At 37.3% G+C, this 22,574-nt stretch overlaps 1 protein-coding gene across 1 annotated transcript in view; it reads left to right on the top strand.

Annotated features, from left to right (window-relative positions):
* GRM8 (glutamate metabotropic receptor 8) overlaps window positions 1-22,574 on the top strand; it is an 866,927-nt gene that overhangs the window by 485,291 nt on the left and 359,062 nt on the right. The gene's annotated exons all lie outside the window — the stretch shown is intronic.

The raw sequence follows: 22,574 nt of genomic DNA, 5'->3' as shown, positions 1-22,574 counted from the left end.
ATTCTGGCCTGGAAAATTCATGGACAGAGGAGCCTGGCAGGCTACACTCTGTGGGGTCACAACGAGTAGGACACGGCTGAGGGGACTAACACTTTCACTTTCAAGGATCTTTCCAACAGTCCCAGCCCTCCAAAGTCCCCTGATCTTCTGTAGAAGCACAGATCATCTGGTCTGTGTATTGCATCAGGGGCAGTAAGCCCTGCAACCTCACCTGGGATGTAGGAGGAGTTCCGTTAAGTTCAACTAGCTTGGTGTAGTGAACTGCTTGATTTTCCTTTGCTCCCTGGCAGGAACCAAGGTTGTCATGGAGCCAGCACAGCCCTGTTTCAGAAGCCAAAGCTCTCTTTACCATCCCCACTGAGACGCAGGATACCCATCCCTGCTGTTACCTCTGACTTGAGCTAATCAATTAATCCTAGTAATGGGAAGGGGAGCCCATTAAAGTGACCCCATCCCTATGAGGTGGGTATAACCATGTCTGTCCCTCTCCCTAAAGCAGAGGAAAAGTTTCATATTTTTACTGTTTTCTTTAGTCTTATACTTCCGAACTAACTTCTGTGGGCCTGTATTTTCCCCATCAGAACTTTCTTGATGTCTTCATTCTATCTTGGTAAGATCCAAAAGCAGAAGACTTTTCTCTTAATCCTTAGTTATACACTTGGAATCTGTCCTTGCATCTGGAAGGTGATGAACACTACACAGTGGGAGAAAATGCTCTAAAATATTAATCTCAGTATAATGCATGGCAAATTGAATAGAATGAACTTGGCACTGTGCAAATCTGGAAAGAAACTCTGAGACATTCCCTGATGCAGAGAAGCAGAGACTTAGAGTATCGTGATGTTACTTGGTTCTTCTCATAAAACATTTTCTTTTCATACTTTTCTTGGAGATGTAAATGCATCCCCAAAGAGTAAAATCCTGGGTCTCTTTCAGATGCTCTATCAGTGGTTAGCTCTACTTCTATGCGTTAAATAGAGTTGCCCAGTATTGATCTCTGTATTCCTACTTTTAATGTGGATATAAAATGTATCTTTGGTAGTATCAGTCTTAAGCCAGATGCAAGGGTACACTGATGTTGAAGCGAGAAGAGAAGGGGCAACACATTTGGAATGTCTTTGTTGTTTTATGCTATCTTAGTGCTAGATATGGATTTTGGAAGAATATTTCATGCTCTAGGAATAGTTTTTATCCAATGATTAGACCTTCAATTTTTCAACACTTTCTCCCTAAAACGCTTAAGGTCAAAAATCATGAATAAATCCGTGCTTGAGAGACTGAAAGGCTTTAGCTTCAGAGTGTTGTCAGTAGGCTTCAAACGGAAGCCATCGTTCAGGTCTCTTCCTTGCAAGTTATTGATAAATTTGCACACTGCTGGCTGCAGGCTAATGAATATATTCATGGATCATGGAGCAGGGCTTGGTATTTGAAAGAATTTAAAATTGTGAATTAAAAAGAAAATGCTAAATTCAGTCGGGAATGTTATTTATGATTGAATATTTTAGATAAGTAATCAAGGATATGTGCCATTGTACTTTTAATTCCAGATTAAGTGTAAAAAATGCAAATAATATGTGGCAAATCACAAATGATATTCTTAGGCCACTCAGTTTAAGCCATCTTTGTTAATGCTAGTCACAACACAGATGAAGTATTTATAGAAATTAAGAGGTTTAGTGTGGTAACTCTGATTAAGTCTTAACCTTTATACTGACAGGAAACCTAGGGGAATTATAAACTGAGAATATCTCAGGGATTAATAAGCTGCAATTCTGATAATAACTCATACAGTGGAAACCTCCATATTTAATGCCCATTTCTATGGTCTAGAATGCAGAGTAAACTTTTTATTTTTCAGTAAACAAATTAGAACTTTTAAATGTCCTATTTAGTTCTCCTACTTGAAGAGAAGAAACAGAGAACTTCCTTTTCTGAAGGCATGTCTTGAAGAGAAGCAAGATGCTGAGCTCAGAGCAAGACTGAGTCTAGAATTGAGCTGTAGCCCAGCTGACCGTCCAAAAATGTTTCTTGGACTATTGAATTGCATACTTACTTGCTGATAATGAATATACCTATGCTAAGAGAGTTATTCTTTTGGAAGTTTCCTTTAAAAGGAGAATCTTAGTAAAGCAATTCTATGCTATGCATTCAGAGATCAGCATGCTAATGCCTTCCTAGACCCAACATGGAAAAATGGGCATACTGCGAACCTCAAATGAGCTGGCATCTTACACACAGTTTATTTTTAACTTAACGGAATTTGGTGTGTCTTCACTAAGTCAGCAGATTCCTATTTTCCAGTTGGTTATAATTATCAGTAGGAAACACTTACTTTGATAAATGATCATCTTAAATACTGCCATTGTGAAGACCACCAAATCCTGTGAGATATGTAGGTCAGTCTAATGACCGGCTTGCCCAGTGTATGATTATTTTCATGGACCCAGCTCAGTGAAGGTCATTTCAGTCATCTGATGGTCATCTATGTTTCCTTCTTTGATAAACACCACAGTGTAGAAGATGTGGATTAATTTTTAACCAAGCTGTACTATTACAATAGCAAGATATTTTTAAAATTCCATTTTAAGAAGATGGCTGATAGATGTTTACTGGACACACACCTTCTTAGGATGTTTTTGTGGAACTTGATATGTGGACAGTCTTATAGAGATAAATTTGAGGAAAACAGCTTAAAATGGGCATGTTGCTTACCCACATTGATTGATTTTTGTTTGTGTTCTTGCTTTAATTTATAAAGGTGTGTTCTCACTAGAATTTATTAACCCTGAAATCATTTAGCTGATTAGAAATCACTTTTGTGTAAGTTTCGGTCTTTAAAATTTTAACTAACTCATGTTGAGAAAACTTGTAAACTGAAATTTTTTAAAGATAATGTTATCAGTTCAATTGTAATATATTTTTATCATTTTATTTTTAAGTATTGGTTATATATGGGCTTCCCTGGTGGCTCAGTAGTAAAGAATCCATCTGTCAACGCAGGAGATGTGGGTTTGACCCCTGCATTGGGAAGAGCCCTTGGAGAAGGAAATGGCAATCCACTCCAGCACTCTTGCCTGGAAAATCCCATGGATGGAGGAGCCTGATAGGCTACAGTCCATGGGGTCGCAAATGGGGTCGCAAAGAGTCGGACACGACTGAGTGACTTCACTTTCACTTTCACCTAATTTAAAATTAGTCAACTCCTATGAAATTTTTGGAAAAACAAGACTATATGAAGTAGTCAAGGTGGGACAAATACTGCACTTTATTTGCCTGCTTTTTTTTAGAATTGCTTTTTTATGTTTTGTTTCTAATTTTTACAATGTTGTGTTGGTTTCTGCCATACAACAACACAGATCAGCCATAATTATACAGACATCTCCTCCCTCCCCAGCCTCCCTCTCCTCTCCCACCCCATCCCTCCGGGTCATCACAGAATACCAGACTGAGCCCCCTGTGCTACACAGAATCTTCTCATCAGCTATTCATCTTACACCTGATAGTACATATGTTGATGCTATTTCTCCATTTGTCCCACTCTCCCTCCCCACACTGTGTCCACAAGCCCGTTCTCTATATCTGCATCTCCATTCCTTTCCTTCAAATAGGTTAATGCCATTTTTCTAGATACCATATATATGCATTAATATACTGTATTTGTTTTTCTCTTTCTGACTCACTTTACTCTGTATAGGCTCTAGGTTCATCCACCTCACTGGAACTGACTCTAGTTCATTCTTTTTTATGGTTGAGTAATATTTTATTGTATTGCCTGAGTGTTTCCATAGAGTTTATATTCTCATGTCTTTAAAGCTTTTGTTTAGAATAAGTTGCTTTCAACCTCAGCTGTCCAGTTGACTCAAAGGTAAGAACTCTTGTGCAGGGTCTCCATAATTCAGATTGCCAGATTTAATAGGGAAAACTATAGGGTGCTCATTTAAATTTAAATTCAGATAAACAATAAATAATTCTTTATTGTGTGTTTGTTAAATAAACATGTCCTGAATTTTATCTGTCAACCTTGTCTTTAGTATATGTGTGTGTGTGTGTTTCTAATTTTGTGATTCATTTATTTTGTAACTGAAAATTTGTACCTCAATCTCCACCTATTTCTATCCTCTGCCCGCTTCCTATCCCTCTGTTTACCACCTGTTTGTACTCTGAATCCATGACTCTGTTTCTATTTAGTTATGTTTGTTGATTTGCTTTGTTTTTCAAATTCCACATATAAATGAAATCATATGGTTTTTGTCTTTCTCTGACTTATTTCACTTAGCATAATATCCTCTAAGTCCATCTATGTTGTCACAAATGGCAATATTTTATTCTTTTTTATGACTAATATACTAATATTGTATATATATGTATGTGTATATGTAGCTATACATATAGATATATTTATATAACCACATCTTTAGCCATGCAATCACTGATGGACACTTAGGTTGCTTCCATATCTTGGCTATTGTAAATAATTGCATTGAACATAGAAGTGCATATATCCTTTAAAAATAGTGTTTTCATTTTCTTTGAATAAATTCCCAGGAGTGGAATTGCTGGATTGTGTGGTAGTTTTATTTTTAATATTTTGACTAAGGTAAATCACATTATTTTCCATTGTAGCTGCACTAATATATATTCCCACTCACAGTGCACAAGAGTTTCCTTTTTTCCACATCTTTAGCAATACATTTGTTATTTCTTTTCATTTTGAAGATAACCATACTGACTGGTGTGAAGTGATATTTCACTATGATTTTGATTTACATTTCCCTTATGATTAGTGATGTTGAGCATCATTTCATGTGCCTATTGGCCATTTCTATGTCTTCTTTGGAAAAATGTCTATTCAGTTCCTCTGCATTTTTTTTTAAATTGGGTTTTATTTTTTTGTTTTGTTTTTTGGTCTTGGTGAGTGCTGCCATTAGTATTTTTATAAATTCCCCAGGTGTATATAATATGCAGTGATCTGGGAAATGTTGGCTACAATTAACTGTGTTTTACAAATGGTAGTGTGCGTAGGAGTCAAGAGCAGTGTTTGTGAAAATGCAGATTCTCAAATCTGCCCTACTCCCCCACAAGTCTAACTCACCTGGATGGAGCTGAAGAACCTAAACAAGTATCCTAGTTAATTCTATTGCAGGTAGTTTGTGGACCACACATTGAAAACTCTGTTTTGGAGCATATTAGCAATCACTAATGTTTCTCTTTCTTTAAAGAAAATAATCCTATGCTTTTATGCTACTCAAAGGAAAATATCAGAATAATAAAATCACAGGTATAGTTAACACACTGGATAAGAATGAACACTTTATTTTCATATATAAGAATAGGTAATATGAACTAGAAAGATGGTTTTCAAAAGAAAAAGAAAACCAGCGTGAATTGTGTTCTGTTGTTTGCTGTCATTGAACCCAGGTCTCCTGCATTGTAGGTGAATACTTTACCAGCTGAGCCACAAGGGAAGCCCCATCATTTCTAATGTAACAAATGAAAGGCATTTATCTTCTGAACTGGAAAATAGGTCTTTGTGATGAAAGTCTGTTAACTTTAAGGACCCTGCTTAGCTAAGGGACTCTGATCTTCAGTAACTGAAGAAAGGGACCTTGGAAGGCACTAAACCTGGGAAATTGACACTAACAATTTGGGATTGGTTGTAAGCCCATGCTGAGCAAAATGTCTGTAGGATGCACACTACAAGGTTAATAGGCTGACTTTTTTTCAAGATTATATACAAAGAAATATAATGTAGATAATTAACACTGCTAGTACCGAGGGCTAGGTTTTTTTTTTTTTTTCTCTTCCCTTTTTTCCACTTTTTATGTGGTTTCAGAAATAAAGAGAGCAAAGACATCTTATATTAGCCTCTTTGTTTTGGTGATTTCTGAATTCTGAATCAGTATTTTTTCCTAAATTAAAAAAAAACCAGGAGATAAATATTATGATTTATTTTCAAGGCCCATTTAAGTGGGTGGATATCTATATTGCTTGCTGTTAGTGATTCAAAATAATTTCTTATGGCTGGGATTTTCCCCATAATCTATTAAGGCATTATTGATTAATCATATAGCCTATTTTGCATTAGTAAACATTTCTGTATAGGATCATTGATCCCAAATCCATCTCCATGGTTCTTTTAGGTAGTGTGGTCTTTGGTAGGTTGACTCCTTTTGTCCCAGTTGTTCTCTAAATGTGGAAATATCTTAGGCAATCCTTTTGGAGTTTTTTACTTAGAACTGTTTCAGCAAAACTCAACAATTACTATTTGCTTTTTAATACAGACATTTACTGGGCTTCTCAGGTGATCTAGTGGTAAAGAACCCACCTGCCAGTGCAAGAGACACAAGAGATGCAGCGGGTTTGATCCCTGGGGAAGATCCTGTGGAGGAGGGCATGGCAACCCACTCCAGTACTCTTGCCTGGAGATTCCCATGGACAGAGGAGCCTGGTGGCCTATAGTCCATGGGGTCGCACAGAGTCAGATGTGACTGAAGCAAATTAGCAGGGCACAAACATTTATTAGCTAATCAATTGGATCAATTTCTCTGAATGTTTTGTGGTATTCTGACTGTAGATTCCATACTTAATCTGAGGAGACATGATGACTTTCAAGTCCTAATTCTACTGGTTTTTGCTTTGAGTCTGTCAGCTCTGTCATTGATACTAGTAACTCAGGTTTACTGTGTCCTCAGTGACTTCACCTACTTTTATTTTGTTGTTAATCACCCTAAGTGTAGGAAGTTTTGTTTGTTCAAATTTTTTAAAACATATGTTTTTAAAAGTTGAAGTCTAGTTAATTTACAGTGTTGTGTTAGTTTCAAGTGTACAACAAAGTGATTGAGTTCTACATACATACATACTTACATATATATATATATATATATCCTTTTGCAGATTCTTCTCCATTATAGGTTATTAAAAGACATTGAGTGCTCTACAATAAGTCCTTGTTGTTTACCTATTTTATTTATCATAGTGTGTATCTGTAAGTCCTATACCTTTTAAAATTTGATCTTAAGAGTTGTATGAAGCATGCAGGGTAGGGATAATTATTAATTCTGTTGTCTGAATCAGGAGATCGTGGCTCAGTTTTAACTGTCATATGCTTATCAGCCTGTAAGTGCCGAGTTGTCCCTTGAATGCAAACCTTCTGAACCATAGTGACCTTTCTACTCTATCATAACCATCTTTTATTAGAACAGACCAAACCTGGCAAAAAAAAAAAAAAAAAAAAGCTAAAACTACAGTGGGATGGTAGCTGTTACAAGGAAACCACTACTTTAAGTTTTAAAGTATAGCTCAGAAAGGAAGTTAAAAAAAAAAGAGGGCACTTTTTATTACAAGTATAAAAAGAAAACAAATAGCCAGGTGAATATTTGAAAACGAGCTGGTAGAACTGTCGTGAAAAGTTTCACATGGCAGCTTGATTACTACACCACATTCCAACGTTTCTTCTGTTTCTGGGAGGGGAAAGGAGGTTTAGGGGATTAGCATGAACATAAAGGAGTATTCTAAAATCACTGCAGATGGTGATTGTGGCCATGAAATTAAAAGACACTTACTCCTTGGAAGGAAAGTTATGACCAAGCTAGACAGCAGTTTCAAAAGCAGAGACATTACTTTGCCAACAAAGGTCCATCTATCCAAGGCTATGGTTTTTCCAGTGGTCATGTATGGATGTGAGAGTTGAACTGTAAACAAAGCTGAGCACCGAAGAATTGATGCTTTTGAACTGTGGTGTTGGAGAAGACTCTTGAGAGTCCCTTGGACTGCAAGGAGATCCAACCAGTCCATCCTAAAGGAGATCAGTCCTGGGCGTTCATTGGAAGGACTGATGCTGAAGCTGAAACTCCAGTACTCTGGCCACCTCATGTGAAGAGTTGACTCATTGGAAAAGACCCTGATGCTGGGAGGGACTGGGGGCAGGATGAGAAGGGGATCACAGAGGATGAGATGGCTGGATGGCATCACCGATTCGATGGACATGAGTTTGGGTAAACTCTGGGAGTTGGTGATGGACAGGGAGGCTTGGCGTGCTGCGATTCACGGGGTCGCAAAGAGTCAGACACGACTGAGCAACTGGACTGAACTGAACTGAAGGAGTATTCTGCAGTACACATTATATTGCAGGAAAGAATGTGATGTAAATTCTATGGAGTGGACCTCAACAAAGAGGAAGAAGAGAAGGAGTGAGGAATGAGGAAGGAGCTTGTATCTTCTGCACCGAGGGGCAGTGCAGGAGGGCCCACAGAAAACATGGGCACAAATAATGGCCAGACATCCTGTTGACAGTTGGCAAATATTGTTCTGATTCCCTCAGTCACTGAAATGGAGTCAATATACTGGCTGGGAAGGAAAAATCACCTGGTAATGTACATAGAGAGTTTTTTTTTAAGGTCAGAAAAATAGCTTTATTTTCAAGAACCATAGATTTGTTTTGGCTTGAAACTCCTTGAAATATAAGAGCTGTGATGATAAAGTCAGGAAGACAATGAGGTTCAGGTTAATTAATGAGTAGAGTTGAGAGTAATGTAGGATTATAGCTAACTGCTCACAGTTTAAACAAGTGGCTCTTACTTCACAGTGCCTCAGAATCACTTTGTTAAAATGCAGAATGCTGAGCCCCAGTTCTGAGTTTCTGATTCTGTGAAACTGGGGTGAGACCTGAGGAGTTTCTTTTCTATCAAGTTCCCTGACGGGTGCTGCTGCTGTGGCCCATCCGTCCAGGGACCACATACTCTGTGTGGACCACTGGAGACTTAGAGAACAAGCATGTGGATACCAACGGGGAAGAGGGTAGATGGGATGAATTGGGAGATTGAGATTAAAATATATACACTATTGATGAGTATGTGTGTGTATTCAGGAGATCAGTTGTGTCTGACTCTTTGTGACCCTGTCAACTGTGAGCCCACCAGGCTCCTCTGTCCATGGGACACTCTATACAAAAGAGATACCTAATGAAAACCTACTGTATACTCACGGAACTCTGCTCAATTCTCTGTGTGACCTGAATGAGAAGGAGATTTGAAAAAAGAGGGAATATATGTATAGATATAACTGATTCAATTTGCTGTGCAGTAGAAACTAACACAACATTGTAAAGCCACTATATTCCAATAAAAAATATTTAATGTAGCCTTGATCACTTTGGGTTTCCAGCATCAGTGGATATTGGTAAAAAGACAACACACTGCTCACTGTGAAGTTTTTAAGATTCTCATTAAGAAAGCATACTGTTCATAAGTGGAAGGCCACCAGGACTGAAATAACCTGCAGTGCCCCCGTTGGCTCTGTTCCCGAGAGATACACTGTGGCTATGAACCTGGCCCTCCAGAGGATCATCTTGCCAGACACTGGAGATTATAGCAGCATTTTGTATGCACCACAGGTCTTTTAGTTGCCCCTCTGGAAACGTTTCATTTAGAGTCTGTGAGCTTCTTTTGAAAGTGTATTAACAAATACCAGGCACTCCTAATTTCTGAAGAAGACTCAGCGTCATCTGATACTGCCTCGAGGAAGAACACAGAATGTTCAGGTGCGCTATTCAGCATATCTGTCTCCATCTCTCCATCTTTCCAAAAAACCTGTTCCCCTGCAATTACATGTTCCATTGCAGCACAATGATTAATGACCTGATTAAAACTGATGTTTATCTGCTTTAGAGTTTTTTTTTTTTTAATGGAATTCAGTTAACCGCTCTTATGGGTCCTTTACTCAAGAGCTGTGGCCAAGAGGCTATTTCTCACCTGATGGCAACAAATTATAATTATGAGCAAAATACTTCGAAAGAGTCTGTAAGGGCTATGCTTTTGAACACAGTCCTGTGAACTGGCAGTAGACGTTACAAGTCGGTTTCCCCTTCAGAACTCCTACACAAGGAGAAAAAGGAATGCCCTCCTCCTTGCTTCTGTACTTGAGTGTATGCAGAATTTGACATGTGAGTCACCGCCTGGAGCTGGCAGCCACCCTGGTTACAGCAGGACTTAAAAAAACTGGTCTTGGAAAGCTGTCTCCTATGAAGCGACACAGACAACGCTTTACATTAAAACATGAATATAGTACAGATGGTAGAAAGAAAATAACAATGCTAATCAAAGGTCTGTGTTGTACGTGCAAGTCAAAATAAAGAAAACTGCTAGGAAGTGAAGATATTCAATTATCTCAACCTGACATCTCAAATTCAGTCCTTTTTGAGAATAGTAAGGCTGTAGTAGTATAATATTATTAAGAAATGCATGCGAGGCTTAATAGATCTCTCTCTCTCTTTCAGCTTCTCTGTCTCTTTAATAGAATAACTGCATGTATGACATGTACCAGTCATTATCACTCAGATGCATTCTTCGGGTGCGGTCACACTCTATATTAATAAGCTGGCCACTTTGGGATGTACATTTATTCCAACAGATGCTTGGGCTCCATTTAAAACACCAGAACATTGGCATTGTCATTTATCAAATGGTAGCCTAGTGATCCCAAAGAGTTAATGAGAATCTCAAACTTCCTGTTTAGCTCCCCCTCCCCCAAATAGGAAAAACATCTGACTCACATTTCACAGTCTAGCAAAGCAGTCAGCACCCATTGAGTTCATGTCGAGTGTTTGCACTCAGAGCCTCTTTCTCCCTGTCTCCATTCATTCCTGTCTGCACCTATGGTTCATGGGGCATCACTGCTGCTCTTCCCCATTCACCTTCACCTGTTTGGACTCTGAACCATCCTTACCATATGTTCCTGTCTCTATTAGTGCATCCTGGCTCCAGAGGTGGTCTCTGACTTGGCAAATTTTTCTTCACTCTCTGATCTCCTTGGCATAACCACCTGAGCACACAGATGATTCACCTCCAGGACTTATAGCCATAGTTTTTTAATGAAAAAGAAGCAATCTTTTAAATAAAATGCTGATACAATGGTTTACTACAATGACAATTGCAACTGTGTGAATAAATACTAATGCGAAGCCCAATTTTGTTTCTGTTTAGTCACTAACTTGTGTCCGAATCTTTGCAACCCAATGGACTGTAGCCCACCAGACTCCTCTGTCCTTGGGATTTCTCAGGCAAGAATACTGGAGTGGGTAGTCATTTCCTTCTCCAGGAGATCTTCCTGATCCAGGGGTTGAGCTAGCATCTCCTGCATTAGCAGGTGGATTCTTTACCACTGAGCCACCAGTTCAGTTCAGTTGCTCAATTGTATCTGATTCTTTGTGATTCCATGGTATGCAGCACCCCAGGCTTCCCTGTCCATCACCAACTCTCAGAGCTTGTTCAAACTCATGTCCATTCATGTTGCCATCCAACCATCTCATCCTCTGTCATCCCCTTCTCCTCCTGCCTTCAAGCTTTCCCAGCATGATTCTTTTCCAGTGAGTCAGTTCTTCACATCAGGTGGCCAAAATATTGGAGTTTCAGCTTCAGCATCAGTTCTTCCAATGAATATTCAGGACTGATTTCCTTTAGGATTGACTGGTTGGATCTCTGCAGTCCAGAGACTCTCAAGAGTCTTCTCCAACACCACAGTTCAAAAGCATCAATTCTTTGGCACTCAGTTTTCTTTATGGTCCAACTCTCACATCCATACATGACTACTGGAAAAACCATAGCCTTGACCAGATGGACCTTTGTTGGCAAAGTAATGTCTCTGCTTTTTAATATGCTGTCTAGGTTGGTCATAGTTTTTCTTCCAAGGAGCAGGTGTCTTTTAATTTCATGGCTGTAGTCACCATCTGCAGTAATTTTGGAGCCCAAGAAAATAAAGTCTGTGACTGTTTCCATTGTTTCCCCATCTATTTGTCATGAAGTGATGGGACTAGACGCCATGATTTTAGTTCTTTGAATGTTGAGTTTTAAGCCAGCTTTTTCATTCTCTTCTTTCACTTTCAACAAGAGGCTCTTCAGTTCCTCTTCACTTTCTGCCATAAGGGTTGTGTTATCTGCATATCTGAGATTATTAATACTTCTTCCAGCAATCTTGATTCCAGCTTGTGCTTCATCCAGTCCAGCAGTCAGCATGATGTACTCTGCATATAAGTTAAATCAGCAGGGTATCTTTGTGGGAGCTCGCAAAGCCCGATACCCAACATTTAATTTAAAATGTAGATGTGAATGTGTATATTATCTCTTTCATCCTTATTAAGTTTTATAACAGATGTCTCTTTAGCAAGTACAGTAACTCCATATTTATCATACAAAAAGAAATTTCAATGTATACTTTGATTGTGCTAATCATGTGCTTTTTTTTTTGGTTTGTTTTTAAAAAGCTAGAATTTCATTGACGATATCTTTAAGAATATGCTCTTACATAGACTACTTTTGCGATTAAACAGATAGTGAATTCCATACTCCAAACTACCAGTTAGACAAAAGACTATTTAACTCTTTAAATATATTAAAAGAGTCTTTATGGTCTTTCTTTTCAAGATAAATTGATCTCTGAGTCTGTATAGCACAATCTATATAGCAAACTTCTCTAGAAAGTCACTCTATAGAATATGTAAATGGTTACAGTAGCAGAAGGCAACTCACACTTTCTACTCCACTGAAATGAAATCATTTTAGCAAGTCATACAATTAGATGATATCCACATATTTTAGAAAGAGCATGTTTCATGTTAGTTTAGGTTTGTTATTCATTACAAAGTAGTAGCTACTTTCTCCTAATGTTTAGTTTTAATAATTTATGTTTTAAGCCTGTGTTATTTGTCATGCTCTATGGGGTCTTAGCATTAAAAAAATAAATTAGCTTCTGTGGAACATTAACCTGTACATCTGGTCTGGATGCTGGTGCTGATGAAGGGAGCAGCCGCTGAAGAACTTTGGAGTCTCCGTCATTTGTCAGGGCGGTGCAGATAAAAAGCTTCAAGACCCCATAAATTTATAACATGGAAGCTGAGTAGGAGTTTCTTGCTGTTTCTTTATGTGTTGCCTTGTTTGCAGGGCCATAATTATAAACTGATTACAGCTAGAGAAAGGATGCTTCCATTCTTCTCCTTGCTGAATAGTAATTACACTGTGATTGTGTTTCATTGCCATTTTTTGTGGTAGTTGTTAGTCTTTTGAACATTATTAAGCTAGGTTAGATTTTTTCAAGGTGGCTTCTGGCAAGCAGGAAATGCAAAATAAGTGTAAAATATGTAACATGTTTATAGCGATTATCTTACTGTATGCCATAAATCATATTGTAGAAACCTACGTGTATTCTGGAAACAAAACATCTTATTTTTCTATCTGTATTCATTTGTATCATGTTTGATGCTGTTCCCCTCTGCTCCTTGTTCTAATTCTCTTTCTTCCTTGTCGTATAGGTGGTTCAAAGGCTGTTTCAAAGTTAGAATGCCCTGTGTTATAAGATCTTAAATATGATCTGGACAGCATGAGATCTGTTTCCATGTGCAGAATAGCTTATCTTTCATAAAGGTTGCATTTATATCAGCTGAAAAGCAGAACTATTGACAGGTTTTTTTTCTTCTACCTATGAGCTGATTTATTTTTTTGTTTTAAATTGACTGAATCGACCTGAATGCTGTCTCACAGGTGTAATCTGTGAACTCATTTCCTAGAGCCTAGGCCTAATTAGTCAAAATGTTTTCTTGGTTTGCTACTAAGTGTATATTTAACTGTATACTTATGATAAAGACCATGTAAAGAATAAACTAGAATTCACTCTTTATGTCCTTGAATATAATTGTATTTTATCACTGCAATAGATAGGGAAACCAAATTTCCCCACCTTTTAAGGCCTAAGAGATATTTGAGTGACTCTGGAAGAAAAAGGGGGCAATATTCAGGATGATTGTAGTATCAGTAGGATGGAAAATGTTAAAAAGCACATATAATTTGGAGATTAAGGAATAAAATAAATATAAAGGATATTGGAAAGAAGTTTTTGAATGACAGAATAATCATACCTTTTTTAGATGACTTTTGTTGTTTTTGACCAAAGGTTAATTGAAGGAAGTAAACGGTAGAAGTGAATTTTCTAATATACTTTGAAATAGAAAGAAATAGGTGGGAATTTCCTCATCTTTAGTTATTTGAATTTTATTCTCAGCTGACATCTTTTAGCTAAGATAATGAAATTGATCATAAAATTAAAGGATTAGGAATTTCTTTGAAAATTACTGAAGGTACTAAGAATTATATTCCAGTGGAATTTACCTTCTTTGAAGAAGTTGCATATTTGAGGTGTGAAGTGTTAGTTGCTCAGTCGTGTCTGACTCTTGCAACCCCATGGACTGTAGCCAGTCAGCCTCCTATGTCCATGGAATTCTCCAGGCAAGAGTACTGGAGTGGGTAGCCATTCCCTTCTCCAGAGGATCTTTCTGACCCAGGGATTGAACTTGGGTCTCCTGCATTGCAGGCAGATTCTTTACCATCTGAGCCACCAGGGAAGCCTGTAATTGAGATGTGATGACCTACAAATATGTGCAGAAGATGAGATCAAATATCCAAAAATAGAATTAAAAGATCTAGCAAATTATTGAAGCATAGAAGTCTATGCCATAGCAAGTAAAACCTGGGGATGATTATGAAGAAGTGAAAGAGCAAAACATAATAAATGGTAAATTATGTAATAAAGAAGATGATATACCACCTGGAAAATTGATCAATGTAAATAGAAAATTATTCATCATTTTGTAACTATAACAGGAATAAAAGATCTTGATAGGCAGTTTTTTTTTAATTAGATTGAGAGGAAAATAGCAATTGGTTTGATAATATTTGATAATGTTTTTTCTGTATTTTTAATAGTGAATTTTTATCTTTGAAGAAAAGTAGAAATGTTATTAATAAAACTTATACATAGGAAATCTTTTTAAAGCTAAATGTTTTTTCCATATGTAATTTCAATTGATTAGTATTTGACAGGAGAAGGCAATGGCAACCCACTCCTGGTAGGCTGCAGTCCATGGGGTCACACAGAGTTGGACAGGACTGAGTGACTTCACTTTCACTTTTCACTTTCATGCATTGGAGAAGGAAATGGCAACCCACTCCAGTGTTCTTGCCTGGAGAATCCCAGGGGAGCCTAATGGGCTGCCGTCTATGGGGTCGCACAGAGTCAGACACGACTGAAGCGACTTAGTAGCAGCAGCAGCAGTATCCGATAAAAAGGAATACTGTAGAATTTGGCTGGAGTTGTCCCTCCCCTCTTTGTTGATTCTTAGAAATCTGGGAAGAGGATCATTATTGGAATAGTTGAAATAAATGGCCATCTATATTTGGCAATTCTTTCCTACATACAATATGCTGATTACATACATTCCAGAAGTGAAGGCATGTCAAGAAAATAAATCTCAGGCTGGTCCCACCTTGAACATTATCAGCCATGAATATCTCTTTGTGAAGTGGTTTATCTTGCTAGTGTCAGGCACTTGTTGGGCAGGGATGAAGGGACAGGAGCATGGCTATTTAGAGGAGAAAGATGATCAAGAACTACAGAAGCAAGAATTGGAAATGAACTTGGTCTCCCTCATAACTTGGTTAGACATAGCCCCTGACTATGGGGGTAGAAAAGAGCCAATATTGTGAGGAAAACAGCATTTGCAGACTGAGAATACAGCACTGAAAATGACTCCATCTGTGAACTTAACTGAGAAAAAGAGTGAAAAACAGTCATGCAGTTCAAAAGCACTTTGTCACATTAATCTGATCTTTTTCCAAATGAGATCAACACATCCAGTTAATCAACAAAAAGTCTATACATGCTAATTATAATAACTATAGAGAGGATTTGAGTCTTCTTTATTTATCATATTTATTATTAAGCCATTAGAGTGTGGGATAGAATAATTAGTTATTATCAAGGAATGTAATTGGCTATAGGATTGTACTTAGAAAGTGAAGGATAAGAGGTTGCCACAAGAGGTAATCAGTAGGGGTAGGACCTAAGTCTATTTGTAGCTTTTCATTACATGACAGCAGAAAGGACCCTTTGATTCTGAGATGACAAGCATGGAAGGATGGAATAGAGGGTACATTTACTGAGATGTTACTATGTGCATGGGGGGCTTCCTCAGTGGCACTCATGGCAAAAAACCTGCTTGGGAATGCAGGATACATAAGAAATGTGGGTTTGGTCCCTGGATAGGAAATCCCCTGGATTAGGGCATAGCAACCCACTCCAGTATTTTTGCCTAGAGAATCCCATGGACAGAGGAGCCTGGCAAGCTACAGTCCGTAGGGTCACAAAAAGTCAGACACGACTGAAGCAAGTTAGTCCGTACATACATCCTCATCTTAAAAAAAATGGAAAGAATAATAAAATTTCCTTCATGGAGTTGTTACAGGGATTGTGTAAAAATATATCCTACTTGTCTAGCATGGATGTTGGCTCACAGTAGATCCCATTGAATGTCTCTTCCTCTTAGCCTCTAAAAAGAAGGCTGTTTATGAAAATTTGTACATTTGAGCCATTATGTCTACATGTTTCCTTTATCATATCTCCCTGTTTTCTACTCAAGTCCTTGATACTAGTAACATAATTTGGGGAGTAAAAATAAACCACTGGGAACAGACTCAAAAAAGCAGATTTTAAAGAAATAAATTTAAAAGGGCATCTCAGGATACAACTTTCACATTGGTTCTAAATATATCAAATTCTATTTATAATTTTCCTCACAAAATGTGTTTTGGTATATAAAGCATGTGATGAAAGTTTAAAGATGAAAATATTTTCAATTCTTTTTTGCATTTGCATGCATTAAAAGTTTAAAGATGGAAATATTTTCTTTTTTTTTTCTTTGCATTCACATACAGGGGTAATAATGGGAGAGTCCACCTGGTCGTGCTCTGACTTTCCAGTTCAAACCAGAGCTGGTTGCCAGAACAGAGTCTTCGGGGTTACAGAGCTAGAATCCCACGTTTGTCTTGGAAAGGTCCATATAGGTGTTCTAGGTCCATATACTGCTGCTGCTGCTGCTGCTGCTGCTAAGTCGCTTCAGTCGTGTCTGACTCTGTGCGACCCCATAGACAGCAGCCCACCAGGCTCCCCCATCCCTGGGATTCTCCAGGCAAGAACACTGGAGTGGGTTGCCATTTCCTTCTCCAATGCATGAAAGTGAAAAGTGAAAGTGAAGTCGCTCACTCGTGTCTACCCTCAGCCACCCCGTGGACTGCAGCCTTCCAGGCTCCTCCGTCCATGGAATTTTCCAGGCCAGAGCACTGGAGTGGGTGCCGTTGCCTTTTCCGAGGTCCATATAGGACTCACACTAAATCATGAGCTATTATTTAGCTTATATATAATGGTGAAGGAAACTACAGTTTATACCAGATAGATTTTTTAAGAAAATTATGCGGAGCAAATCTACTCTGTTGTAAATTTCTAGTAAAAAACCCCACAATGTTTGATCTTGGGCAACTGTGTGTATCAGTTTGGCTTAATGAATACTGATGTTTTATTGATTATTTAGGAAGTGAGCAAATACAGTCACAGGTTCCTGATTTATAAGGAGTTTGAAATGAACACTTAAGTCATCTTGGATCTGTTGTTTCTACACTGTCTAAGACAGTTAGTCTCGGATGTTCTGTTTCCTCTATTATGGAAATTATCCTACCAGTCTGGGTGGAGAGAAACAAAAAACAGAACACCCCTACTGATGCTATCCTTTATGTACATTTATTTGAACATAAAAATGAACGGCATAGCTTTAATTTATTTGACAGAAGTTTTCCAAGTTGAACTTTATTATATCCCATAATAGTTTCTTGGAGTGACACTTCATAGAATATTAAAACAAAGGAGATGGAGGTGTTATGCACAGCTAATTGGGATTATTTTATTGATATAAGCCTTCTTTAGAAAGAAACTTGATGCAAGTTGGTTTAACAGACATTGATACTCACTTAAGGTGTATTTGGGCACCATACTATGCCCACTGGGTATTCTCAGGGGGCAGATCCAGTCGCCAACCTTCATCAAGTTTCAGATCATTAGGAGAGGAAAAAATACTATTTAGAAACAAGCTGTAAATCAAGAATGGTCGCTGAAAGATGAATCCCACTTATTCGTTAAGCACCGTCTGCAGCCTGTGTGTTTACTGATTCCTGGTGAGGACTTGGTGTTGAGTAGATGGTTTGCATCGCTTAAGGTGTCTGATAGAAGCAGAAGCTTATTGAATTAATTGGAAGGCAGCAAGAGAGGTCATCTTGTCTGGTCCCTGTCCCTATGAAGGATGACATAGAAACTCTCTCAGACAGATTGCAACCTGATTTAATCAGCCTCTGGCATTATACCTACGCCTGTGCTGTGACCCCTAAAATTGGGAAGAGAAGTGAAGGACCCAGTCAGTCACCCAAGGATGGACCACATTGTACAGAGGCAATGATTGTTTTCCTTTTGCATTTGGGTAGTCCAGGACTACAGACAGATACCCTAAAATGTCCATTTCAAAGATTTGCATCTTATACTCAAAGTACTTCAGGTTTTCTTTGTTTTCTAAGTTTCTGTCATCAAATCCTTGCTTTTATATTTTTGGCATTTTTTACCAAAAAAACATGCGTCTTTGAATGTTATTGGTTTCCACTGATACTCTTGTTAAGTTGGCGTGAGAGCCTTACCATAACTCGCCCCTTCATTTCTTCCTATAATTCACTGAGTAATTCTTGTAAGGCTTTTCATTTCATGATGAGCAAACTCATTTAGAGGTTCCCTCAAGTTTTACTTATTCTTGGTGGAACTCAATTATGAAGGGAGCAAAAATGCAGCTGAAAAGAGGCAAAATGATATGAAGGGAAGAGCCATGGCATGATGTGGTTAAGGTTCTATCATGGTTCTATCTCTTGATCCTATCAGAGCTAAAGATATAACTCAGTGTTCCTCTACTTTAGTTTCATTGTTTGTAAAAGAGGAAGATTGGACTAGGTCTGTGAGTTTCTGTTTTTTTCTTTTTTACTTCACTGAAGATTAGTAATTTGTTGTACATGGCAACCCAGTACAGACATGTCTTGCAACTGAAATAAAAGCTTCAAGAATATTACTTCCTGTTACTATACGTGATGTGCTTGATTACTCTTCTTTAAAGGTATGCTGTCTGTGACTCACTACACTGATTTTAAGAACTACTCATAGGTCATGGCATAAAAGTTTAAAAACAGCAGAGCGGCTGATTTTCAGGGTTGTTTTAGTATGAACATTGCTAGTTTATTCATTACAAGTTCAAGATTTCTTCATGATTACTGTCACCCTGCCATTTGTGCTCCTTTATTTCCCTTTCTCACCCAATCATTTAGATCTTAATCCTAGTATCATTCTATGACATCAGGGACTAGGTGAGTTTTGATTTACCATTGTTTCCAGCTCAGTGCTTAGTATATCATACAAGGACAAATGATGATAGACAATAAAGATGATAACAACATCCCCTTATATAGTACTTCCTATTTTCAACACACTGCCTTATATATGTTAACTCATTTAATTATGACAATCCCTATGGGGTGAGATACTATTACTGTCCCATTTTACAGATAAGAACACTGAGACATGAGGTATTCAGGAACTTAAAGTCCCATAGATAATAATTGGTGATGCTGAGATTTGAACCCAGGCAGACTGGCTGCAGGGTGTTTGTTCCTAATCACTGAACTAAATTGCCTTCATTATACTTATTGAATGAGTATATGAACCTATATCCTGGGTTTATATTGTGATTTCTTTTGTTTGTTTAGTTGGAAAAGTGTTGCACATTATGGAAGATGAACTATGTTATAGCCCCATGTAACAAATAATGGTGTCCATTTAGTCACTGTGTAATATGCCAGATCCTCTACATTATCCCAGTGCTTACAACAGCCATGCATAATAAGCATACATTCCTATTTTCTGAATTAAGAATAACTCAGAGGCAAAGTCTCAAATTTTCATCTTCTGATCTCAGAGCCCATATTGTTTGTGATTTTCTTTTGTTTTGTAGAAGAGAGAGGACTTAATGTGGGACTTCTTGTATGCATAGAGTTTAAATAAGGAGAGAAGAAAATGTTGAGCATTAAAACTAAATTGGAATTTAGGAATTATACCATGAAGAATCAGTTAAAAATAAAATAAAAAATTCTACTTGATAAAGTTCAAAAACACAAAATATTGAGGAATTACTTGAAAGGAAATGAGCAAGTAACACATCTGTCTGAGGATTCCAAAAAACTTGAATAAGTAGAAATCCTCTGTCCACAAATGGGAACACTTGAATATTGCAGCTCTACAGAAAGTCTTCTACAACTAACTTAAAAAATGGATGCCATTCTAAGAAAGATTCAATTACTGAAACTAGTTTAAATAATTCTAAAGTTTATTTGTAAAAATTATCAAGAATTAAAAAAATAAAACTACTCATAGAATTTGTATGAACAGATGGTACAATCTATAGAATTACAACATTTGTAAAAAGCAAAAAAGAGAAGAATAAAGGAGTATTGACATGTTAAGAAACAAGCATCCTAGACCAGAATTTCCATATGTACATATCCAAGAATGTATGAGTCTGATATGTGTTAAAAGTGCCTTTATATAAATTAATGGGAAAAAAGAATATTCATTCAATAGGAGAATAGTTTGCAATTTAGAAAGCATAAAATCAGATCCTTACCTTATACCAAATATCACTTTGGATATCAGGAATTAAATGCAGACACCTGAATCCATTAAGTGAACTATATCTCAAGTGGTAGGAAAACCATGCTTTCCTAAAATATGGGGCAATCCTCATTAAAGGTGAAGTGAATAGTGCATATTTTAAAAGTATACCAGAATTATCTTAATTTTTAGAAATAAAGAAGGAAAGAAAAATGATGTGAGGCAATGGACCAGTGTGCAAATATCGGTTAACATGGTGGATCAATAAATATTCTCTATTTTCTTCTTTATACTTTTCCCCTCACTTTTCTACAAAGACTGTGATTTACTTTTATAATTAGAAAAAAAAATGTTTAAGGCAAATCTTAAAGTGTGTCATAGGGTCTGCAATGACAAGTATAATATTCTTTTGAGTGGAAGGTGGGGCATTTGGAATTGAAACCCCTTGAAATCCTGTCCCCTGAAGGGGAAATTATGAAGAGGCAATTTGAATTCTTCAATAGGGGAGCTTTAATACACTTTAAAGAGAAAAACTCAATGATAAAGTCTACTATTTATCAGCATCTTTACATACTGTTTTGAATCAAAATTTGACTCTCATGCATATGATCTAACATAATTATGTAGAAAAATGCAACTGTTTGAATTTTATCAAATGCCTATTCTTTGTTTAGGGACCTCTATATATCTATGAAATGACATTCTCTTCTGAACACCTTTCTTTTAAACTGGTGGTTTTGCCTGAAGATACACTCAATCTTATTTGCCACTTACCTTAGGTTTTTCAGTGTTTTAAAAAATCCCTAGGGCATTGCATGGAAAATTTAACACCTGAAGGGGACAGCTGGCACCTGCCTGAAGCATTTTCCATTTCCTGCCAGGCACAAAGGAGAGAGGTTATTGTGGGCTGCTGTAGCACTCTTCACTGGTTGATTTACAAGTGTCTCCTGATGTGTCCTCAGGCAGCCAAGAGCTTTCAATTCTTGGGACTGTATTTAAATTACAGAAGAAGATGGAGAGCAGGTGATTCTCTATAGAGGACCCTTACCTTCTCATTTTTGCATGCCCTGTGTAAATAGATAAAGCCAAGGCTCAACTTAGTTGGCTAGTCTAATGCATCTGTTTATAAAGGTCCTTGACAAAGCCTGCTATAGAATCTATGAAGCAGGACCTTAGGTGTGCAGTTCTCTCTTGACCTTGGTGTTGTTTTCCTAGAGAAATCCTCTAGACAAATAAATACGTGCACAAAAGTACATTCTTACCCTCCAAAGCTAAAATGTTCATTTATATTTTATAAACATAAAGTTATAGGTCTTATTAACTGGTTTTCACTACAAATATCCAATCACCTTGCTTATGAATTTCAGTCATTTATGCTAATTTCATCTCTGGTATATGGTTGAAATTCACAAACAAATTTTTTTTTTTGTAGTTTAGAAAAATGCTCAAGATGTTATTGAAATGTATTTCCCTCGCTTAGCATTTCAATATAGATACTGTGATTTGTTATTTGTTAGTATTTATTAGGATTTCTGTAAAAGTGTATATTATTTTATAATATTCTTTAATCCATGCTCCGCTAATCTCTTTAAAGATTCACACACACACACAGCAGACACACATGAACACACAATCTCTATACTTTACTAGGAGATAAGCTAGTCATAATGGCTGAACATTAAACATGAATTCAGAGAAGTAAAAATTAAGCCTGAACTGAGAGAATCAAAGAAAACTTCACAAAGGAGGAAGTTAAGCAGTAAATGGCAGAGGTTTGGTGTCAGACCTGACCTGACCACTTACTGTCGTAACTTGTATGATCTTGGATAAATTATTCAACTTTTTGAGTCTTAGTTCTTTTATCCATTTAAAAAAAGGAAGAAGAAGAAAAAAGGAGTAATGATAATTTATGATCAAAGAGAGGCTATCTGTGAAGAGTCCTGCCCATTTTAATTGTTGCTGTCCTCACTCTTCCCTTTCACATCTTCATAATTGATTTTCCATAATTG

The sequence above is a fragment of the Oryx dammah genome, unplaced genomic scaffold (genome assembly GCF_014754425.2).
Source record: "Oryx dammah isolate SB20612 unplaced genomic scaffold, SCBI_Odam_1.1 HiC_scaffold_18, whole genome shotgun sequence".
NCBI classification, from domain to species: domain Eukaryota; kingdom Metazoa; phylum Chordata; class Mammalia; order Artiodactyla; family Bovidae; genus Oryx; species Oryx dammah.
This window is presented reverse-complemented; position numbering and strand designations above follow the sequence as displayed.